This window comes from Copadichromis virginalis, linkage group LG16 (assembly GCF_057382275.1).
Source record: "Copadichromis virginalis isolate Kocher_CV1m ecotype Utaka linkage group LG16, C_Virginalis_male_GT1.1, whole genome shotgun sequence".
Lineage (NCBI taxonomy): Eukaryota > Metazoa > Chordata > Actinopteri > Cichliformes > Cichlidae > Copadichromis > Copadichromis virginalis.
The window spans coordinates 39,457,671-39,466,154 of record NC_140633.1 but is presented as its reverse complement, the minus strand read 5'-3'; positions in this window follow the sequence as shown (position 1 = coordinate 39,466,154).

Genomic DNA, 8,484 nt, shown 5'->3' with positions numbered 1-8,484 from the left:
GCTCCATCTTCACTCTGGTCCTGTAACAATGCTTGCACCACCTCAAACCCCATTTGGTTCTTTCTTCTGTGTTATCTACATTTACTTTTAGGATGCACATGATGTCCCATATTTGCCAACTCATCCATCCACCACTTTACACTGATACAGGCTTTCCTCCACATCATAAATATTATTAAGTTTAATTCATCTTTGGTAGCCACTATTCAGTTTTTGATATAAGTCCATTGAATGTTGCGACCTAGCATTTGAAACACAAGTAAAGAAAATCTGAGTGGCAAAAGAGGGCTAGAAACATACCTTTAATTTGACTCAACATTATGTTAAATGTAATCTGTGAATATGTGTTTCTGTGAAAAGAAAGCAAGTGCTTTGTGAGCAAGTGCATAGAAATTTTAATTCTTTCTACATTATTTATAAAGCCTAGAAAAAATACCCTTATTTGAAACCATAATTGTAATTACAACAATTACATTAATACTGCACTAGACATTTTATCAGGAATCTTGACACATACCCAGAACAGATAAGACCACATGTCTGTGGTCAAGTGTAGACCCTCCCTTACCAGTTGCTGCTTGCGTGCAGAGAGAAATCCTGTTGAGTGTCCTGACTCACTTATATATTCTGCACCCTAAGGGAAGTGATGAAGTCACCAACTCAAGTGTAAGAATGCAAGAGATACACTTTCAAAGTAAACAGATGTGCAGTAAAACGGTGCTGTTTCAGAGTCGTGCGATTCTATTCTTAACCAAACCTACAACTCTTCTCGCTATCCGGAGCACCAACTGCACGTGTAGCATGCATGGTCCCTCTTACATTGTGCTGCCTGGTAAAAAAGCTGCACAATAAATAGTTTATGTGAGACGGTGTTCTTGCAGTGACACAGTGTGAACGCCACATGAGTGTTTGTTTATGGAAGCATGTGTGTTTCTTTTTGCATGCGTGACAAGTGACAGGGTGGGTGTATGCATGCTAGTATTATGTGTTCACAACAACCTAAAGCCACGGCTGAGTAACCAACTCCAACTGCTGCGGCAGGCTTTAGTTGCAGCCAAGCCAAAGTTCAGCTGATCCTCTCTATTGTATCTGAGAAGTATTACACAGACATTCAAAATGCTTACTTCTTGCTTTAATGGTTTCAGGTAACTTGGAAAGAAACGCGTGGCAAAATGGACACGTAAGAACCTTATCGTATTTGATATATCATAAACATATATCATTATCCTTGGTAAACACGTGCTTGATATTAGATTACCTAAAAGAGCGAGAGAGAGAAAAACATTAATCTTCATGAGAATAGCTCGAGCTTGTGAACGTCAGAAACACCAGGCCCGGGCTTGTGTGCTGAGTTTATTTGAACAGTGGCTGTTATTTTGATAGAGAGCAGGTTCCAAAGTGACTGCAGATTTGAGCTGAAACAACATCATGCTGGTGAATGAGATTTATTATGTTATTATCCCTTGACATGAACTGGCATGTCACTTCTTAAACATTCTCTTATGTTTTCAAGAAAAAGGTCAGGTTCTTTTGCAATGAAGCCTAACTGGATACTCACCATGCATATAAATAACAGGAAGTGACATCTGTCTTCACTGGGCAAAACCAGGGCTTAATCTTGTAAATCAACATCTGTGAATGAAAATATTGGGTTTCCTACGTAACATTGGTTGGGAAATGCACAGGTTTTTCTGCCACTTCTGGGGATAATGCATTTCGAGAAGACTGATTGGTTATGTTCTGCATATCAAACTGTGAGCAAACACATTCATCAACTTCAAATCTAATTGCTTAATTGACGTTGTTCGATCAGATGCCTCGTAATGTAAACGAACTACTGTAATAAAATTCTGCATATTACTTCGAGCAACAAGGCCACAATTATAACTATGTTTTTGTAACTGCTGTGGATGTGTATGCACACAGGAGATAACGACAACGATAGCGAGTCCAGTCATGCCTTTCTAGCACCTTATATTTTTGTGCATGAGCATTTACGCATGTAAGTGTTTCTAGTGTTTCTCTTTCTCTTCATTTTAGGGCATGCTTGTATTCATGTCAGTGTGCGGGCCTTTTTGTAGCAAAGTTTTGCAATCCACAACAAATCTAGTCTCTATTGTCTGTTCCTGTTCCCACCCATAGCTGTATCCTCAGCCACTGTCATGCTGGGTTGTTTTGAGTAGGCAACCGAAAGTAGATGCATTACCATGAATCGAGCCACGGGTCTTCCTAGTAAAAATAATCACTTCAAATAAAGACATAGAGATGGATCAAGAAACAATAGTAAAAGAAAGTCGTGAAAGAGGAGGTCAGACACAAGGAGACAGACAGCTCATTGCTGGATGAGGAATAAATGTTTCTTTTCCTTTTTTTTTTTGCTTTTTCCCTCAAGGGTTGCAGGAAAAGAACAAATGTGAGGGACCAGTCTCTACAAGAAAACTCACTGAACATTATAACAGTAACGCATGCCAAAACAGCAAGTTGAGTAAAATGGATCAGTAGTGTGGCCAAAAGTATCATATATTAGCACAAGTGATACACTACAACAGTGATCATTGAAGCTCTGTACTATCATAGTTGCAACAGGATTTTTATCCATTCATTTTCTTCCACTTTGATGGTTGCTGGAGCCGGTCCCAGCTATCATGGAGTGAGAGGCAGGTACAACCTGAACATGTTGCCAGTTTAGCAAAGCTAGTGCACAGAGAGAGAGACAACCTTTCACACCCATGAGCAACGGGAATGTCTTTTGACCCGTGTGGGAAAACATGGGGACTGAGGCCCCAGCCAGCTGGTGGACTCAAATCCTGGATGTCATTGCTGTGAGGCTGCAGTGCTTACCATCACACCACTTTTCTGCACAGTGGTATGATGGTCATTCTATTTCAATCAAATAGAATTAGAGACATAAAAGTGCAGTTTGGTTGTCTGTAGTTCAGTGCTGGCAGATGGTGATTTATTCAGCCAACGATCAGTAATATATAAAGATAAATAACTCAAGAACTTCTGTGCATTTATTTCCACATTAAGTCACTACATCAAGGTTACATAACCAAATGCATCGTGCCAAAACGAGGAAAAAAATACAGAGCTAAAAATTTAACCATGAAGATACTCCTAATATGAATTCTTACGTTGCTAACGCCAGTGTTTGTGATTTTATTTCACATTATAAAGCTGGAAAAAAGCAGTGTTTCCAGTGTGACCTGGGAATAAAAAGACCTTCGGGCAACATTAGCATCCTACCAAGTATGTGGAAATTCAGAATGTTCTCAGAGCAGGCAGACAACTGCATGGGAGTCAATGCATGATTTACAGTCATAATCTCAATGGGATAAAAACTACTTGAAAAGTATTTTCTTCCCTTAAAAATAAGATTTCAAAAGTTTGTTTTCCCTCACTGATTACACTTCTACCACACATATGCAAAGTTCCATGCAATTAAGGCTTCCAGCCCTCATGCTGTGCTGCCCACAGTACCATTTAGTCAAGAACAAGTTTGTAGTCATTTAGCCAGTATGTCTTCTTTTCATGGCTTACTCCTAATAATTTGCTATGAGTAACCAGACCAAACTCTGAAGGGACTACATAAAATGCATGTTTCAATAAAGTTTGGAAGTTCTTGAATGTCATTTTAGAAGAACAACATCATAGATACTCTGCAGATCAGAGAAGGCCACACAAGTGGCAAATTTAATCACATCAACTGAAGCAGACCAGCCCTTCAGGGTTAAATTATTTCTAAGTTATGTGCTATGAAAAGAGTTCACTGACTTAAAGTGATATCACAGCGTTGATCAAAGTGTGCTGCGAATCACCAGGTCCTGCAGGTTTTAGATCTCACCCTGAGTCAGCACACCTGAATCAAATGATTAGTTCATTACCAGGCCTCTGGGGAACTTCAAGACATGTTGAGTAGGTAATTTAGCCATTTAAATCAGCTGCGTTGGATCAAGGACACATCTACAACCTGCAGGACACCGGCCCCCGAGGCCTGGAGTTCCCCCAACCCTGCTCTAGTTTATTCTATCCTACCCTTGTCTATGGGTGAGGAGAAGATAATGACCAGAGCTGATGACAACTTATTAGTCAACTATAATCATCACAAGCTCCCCCACAAATGCTGATTTCTCTGAAACAACAGACAGATGATGAAAAAACTCAGATTTCTGTGTTTTAATGGAAGGGATGATTCTGTATCTCCACCTCTTCAGCGGTTAGTAATGTGACAGCCAGGAAAATGGAGGTAATCCAACTGACACCATGTCAGATGATTGGATTCATCTTTAGCCACAATAAAAGCAGTGAAATAACCAGTGTTGGTCAAGTTACTTGAAAAAAGTAATCAGTAACTAATTACTGATTACTTCCCCAAAAAAGTAATCCCGTTACTTTACTGTTTACTTATTTTCAAAAGTAATTAATTACTTAGTTACTTAGTTACTTTTTAAAAACACGATTTACAACCTGAGTAGGTGATAAAGTGATAGATCTTTCAGACCAATTCTACTTTTTCTGCATAATCCATCATACAAAATGTAATCAAATGGAAAAGTCTCTTTTTAAAACTTGTTTTATTAGTTTTAATCTTTTAACTTTATGCATCAAGCAAAGATTTAACTATATGCAACATTCTCTGACTGGAAGAAATTAGTTTAACATTTAAAGCTATTTTCTGCACATTCCAGCACATAAAATAAAATATTTTTTGTGTTTACACTCAGTCTTTCAAATAGATGCAAGTAAAACACAGCAGAAAATAAATAAAGTCAAAGACTCAGCGGTCCTGTTGCTCTATTTTCACCTGTAAAGCAGGAGTGGGGTAGGCGGAGGTTTACCCTGGTGCAGGTGTGCCGCGGTCAGTGGAAGAATCTGCGAGTTTCTCTGTGAGTTTCTCATTACGTCGTAGCTACTCGGTGCTTGTTTGGAAGTTTAGGGTTTTTTTCGCTGTAAAAAGAAGTTTTCTTCCCACGCACAGCGGACACTAATGTTTTTGTCACTTTTTATGGAATCAAACTCAAAGTAAGGTCAGTACTTCCACGCTTTAAACGCTGCACGCTCATACTCTCTCTGCACTCGATATATGATTCATTGTTGATCTGCACACAGCTGTTGTCACGAACGTCGCACTCGCTTACGTCACTGTCATGAGACATTCTCGCAAAAAAAATCACGGTTTTAGTAACGCAGTAACGCAGCGTTCCTACGGGAAAGTAACAGTAATATAATTACCATTTTTGCAATAGTAATCCCTTACTTTACTCGTTAGTTGAAAAAAGTAATCGGATTCCATCTCTGGAAATAACTAATTGAAAAGTTGATACAGTAAAGATGTCAGCCATTATATCAAACCTCCCCCACACTGCATTAGTCGCTGTGAACTGTCTGGCACAAGCAAGGGTGGCTGAAAACGTGTTTGGAGGCTAGTTAGGATGGAAACATGAGCTCTCAGATTCAACTACTTTAATCTAGCATTCTCCCGACTGAATTTATTGCCAATTTTCTTTCTGTTTGAGTTCCTTTTCGGTCCTTGTCTGTCTCTGTTGAGTCTCTGTGTCCAGCGGGAACATGGAGTGCCATGTTTGATAGTAAGAGACTACTACATTCGTCCTCTGATGGAAGTAGAGAGATCTTGTTTTCCTCACTACCCAGTGGAGTTCTCCATTGCACCACTCACCAAAGCAAATGTAGACTGCCGTAGGGAGAACTGTAACACAGAGATGTATCAGTCATGCGATACCTTCAAATAAAGAGAAATGCAAGTATAACGGAGAACATACCCACCCGATTACTCTGCTGAAACATCAGCCAAAGCTCATATGTACTTTTACTTTTTCTCCAGCTGAAATAGTTGTCCTTATAAATAAATGTATCTTGTCTGTCAGCTTGTATCTTTACTTGATGATTTGCTCGATACCGGCTGGTATACACTGATATGGTAACATGGAAAGTACTGTGCTAAAATCTATTCTCCACATGATAGATCGCAACACTTTCTTTGCCAATTCTTGCAGCAAAGATTTCGGTTCAAACTTTTTGCAGGACATTTCTTCCCAAGCCTCATGTTGCGATTACTAATTCATCATTCCTACACCTCGAGGAATTGCGTTCCAAAATTAAATGGGATGTGACAGGAACAGAGAACATTCAAGGTAAAGCCACATTATATCATAGGCCTCTCCTGTATACAGTCCTTTCAGCTTCTTTACAAATGCTTGATCTGCGCTAACGCTGCAGTTTGATCTGTGTTATTAATTCATGCGCTCTTCCACCAGGGAAGGATCGAAAAGGAAACAGGGATCATTTTTAGCGTGCCTTTTCTCATCAATAATTGAAAACAGAGGCCAACAAGTACATGCTTTTAACACCATTTGGAACATGTTCCGCTCGACCTAAGCTGACACTTGCTGGATCCGAGTTCCACTTTCTTGAAGCCTGAGAGGGAATGAGATGGTGTAGAGAAACATTATGGGCCTGCTGACGAAATCACTTTCGCTCAGCCTCACAGGCACACACTTACACACAAATACACATAGTACAATCTCATCCTTGTCAGCTTGGGAGATGGGGAGTGACACAAGGAGCAATTTTCTAAAATATTGATCAGCGAGGGTCAAGCATCGCCTCACAAGAGGGGCTATTTATGGAAAAGGGCTAGCCCCTCTGGTCCACTGGTATTCCCGAGGAAGATCCTTTAGCTTCAGTGACGCATCGTGATCCAGCTGAAATATTGCACTTAGAGCTCGACAAAGTATAAGACAGCAAAATTTGGGTCGGGCTAGGCTAAAATGCTGACTTCAAATCAGGACAGTGGTTGGGAAATGACTCATGATTGTTTCACAAGTCTGTAAGAACAAAAGTACAAACAAAAGATTGAGAAACGCCTGTCAAGCCACTGCCTATTCGTTTGAGCAATAGCAAACAAACATGAATGCTTGAGGTATTAAAAAGTGCCTTTAATGCACTGTTGTCACAGCTCCCAAAGAAAAGAAATAGCACCAAAGCTCTACATTTGGCAGTTTTGCTTTTCCCGTAGACTATAGAAATAAACTTTGAATGTACCAGTTGGCAGATTTTCTTGTTTTGGATAAAGACAAGAATGGGATCAATTTTCCCAGCAAGGCATCAAATGACCTCTTGTTCCTTAAAACTGTGGCTTTACCTTCGGCGGTCTAGTCTCATCTCAGATGGCTGATATCTTGATTGTTTCCCCCAAACAAAGGAAAGACTTTAATGTGCCATTATTTGTTCTTTTATCTCTGCATTCCTTCCTCATCTGTCACACATTCTCCCGAGTTGCTGGAAAACCTTGTGCTACCCGCCATGCCTGTCACCACATGAGGTGAAAGTAACACGGACATTTTTCTATCTACCGTATTTCATGACTCTACAACAAAGCTGTAATAAGAAATATTAATGGATTGACCATCATCAAGCATGCGTGACTGGAAAAGCACCTTCAACAGTCCTACAAAGTTGACAAGGAAACAACATTTAATGTAAATCAGACAAATTTTCCAAGGTGAAATTTGATTTCTTTTCTCTGCTTCCAGGCGGGGATGAGTTGTCTTCCTCAAACCAGTCAAACTGCTGCATCATCAACTAAACCTTCAAACATCTGAGACATTATAATTAGTAATTTGAGCATTAGTAACACTGTGAGGAACAAGCAGTGCTACCCTTTAATCTTAAACTGTTCAGAGGGCTGTTTTATGTCCTTTCTCCTTTCCGCTTCCTACCTTCTTCTTTCTACTGACCCATGATAGACTGCAGCCCACAGCTTTTAACCAGACCAGAGGCTTAACCTCAAAGAAAGGGTGTGTATGGCCCTGCAGACAGATCAGAACACAAGTGGTGAGCCAAACAACTTTGTCAGTAATTTCTCATTTGTAGCTCTGTAATTCCTTGTTAAATTCTACTGCAACCTGCAGTGCATCAAAACATTATAATGGACACTGAGGAGTTCAAGTAACTGAGCGGCACTGTGTCTGCAGAGCTGGTGGTCCGCTCGGATTGTCTGCCCAGTCTAACAAAATTGCATGCTTTGTTATGGACTTGTCATGTACTTTTCAGCTCAAGCTGCTTGTACTCGTGCGTGACTTGCATTATGCTTCAGGATACATCTATAGTTTTTAAAAGAGGCACTGTAATAAAACCTGCGCATTCGCAGAACAATGTCATATAATTATTATTCTGGTTTTAATGGAGATTCAATGCAGTGGAGGAATTCCACTTATCTTTTGCTGGGAAGTTCAAAATCCTTATCATCAACTTCATGGCACTGATCTCAGTCATGGTCATTAAGAAAACTGTTCTCAGCTGTAGTGAGCACATAGCTTTGATGGGAATCTGAGAGAAACCTTTTTTCTTCTTATAATCTAAATATTGAGCTCCACTCATCAAAAACACTTCTAATTAATCGGCATGTCAGAAAAACGGTCACCGTTTGGATCCCCTCCAAATGGTCACCATTTAAAGCACTAA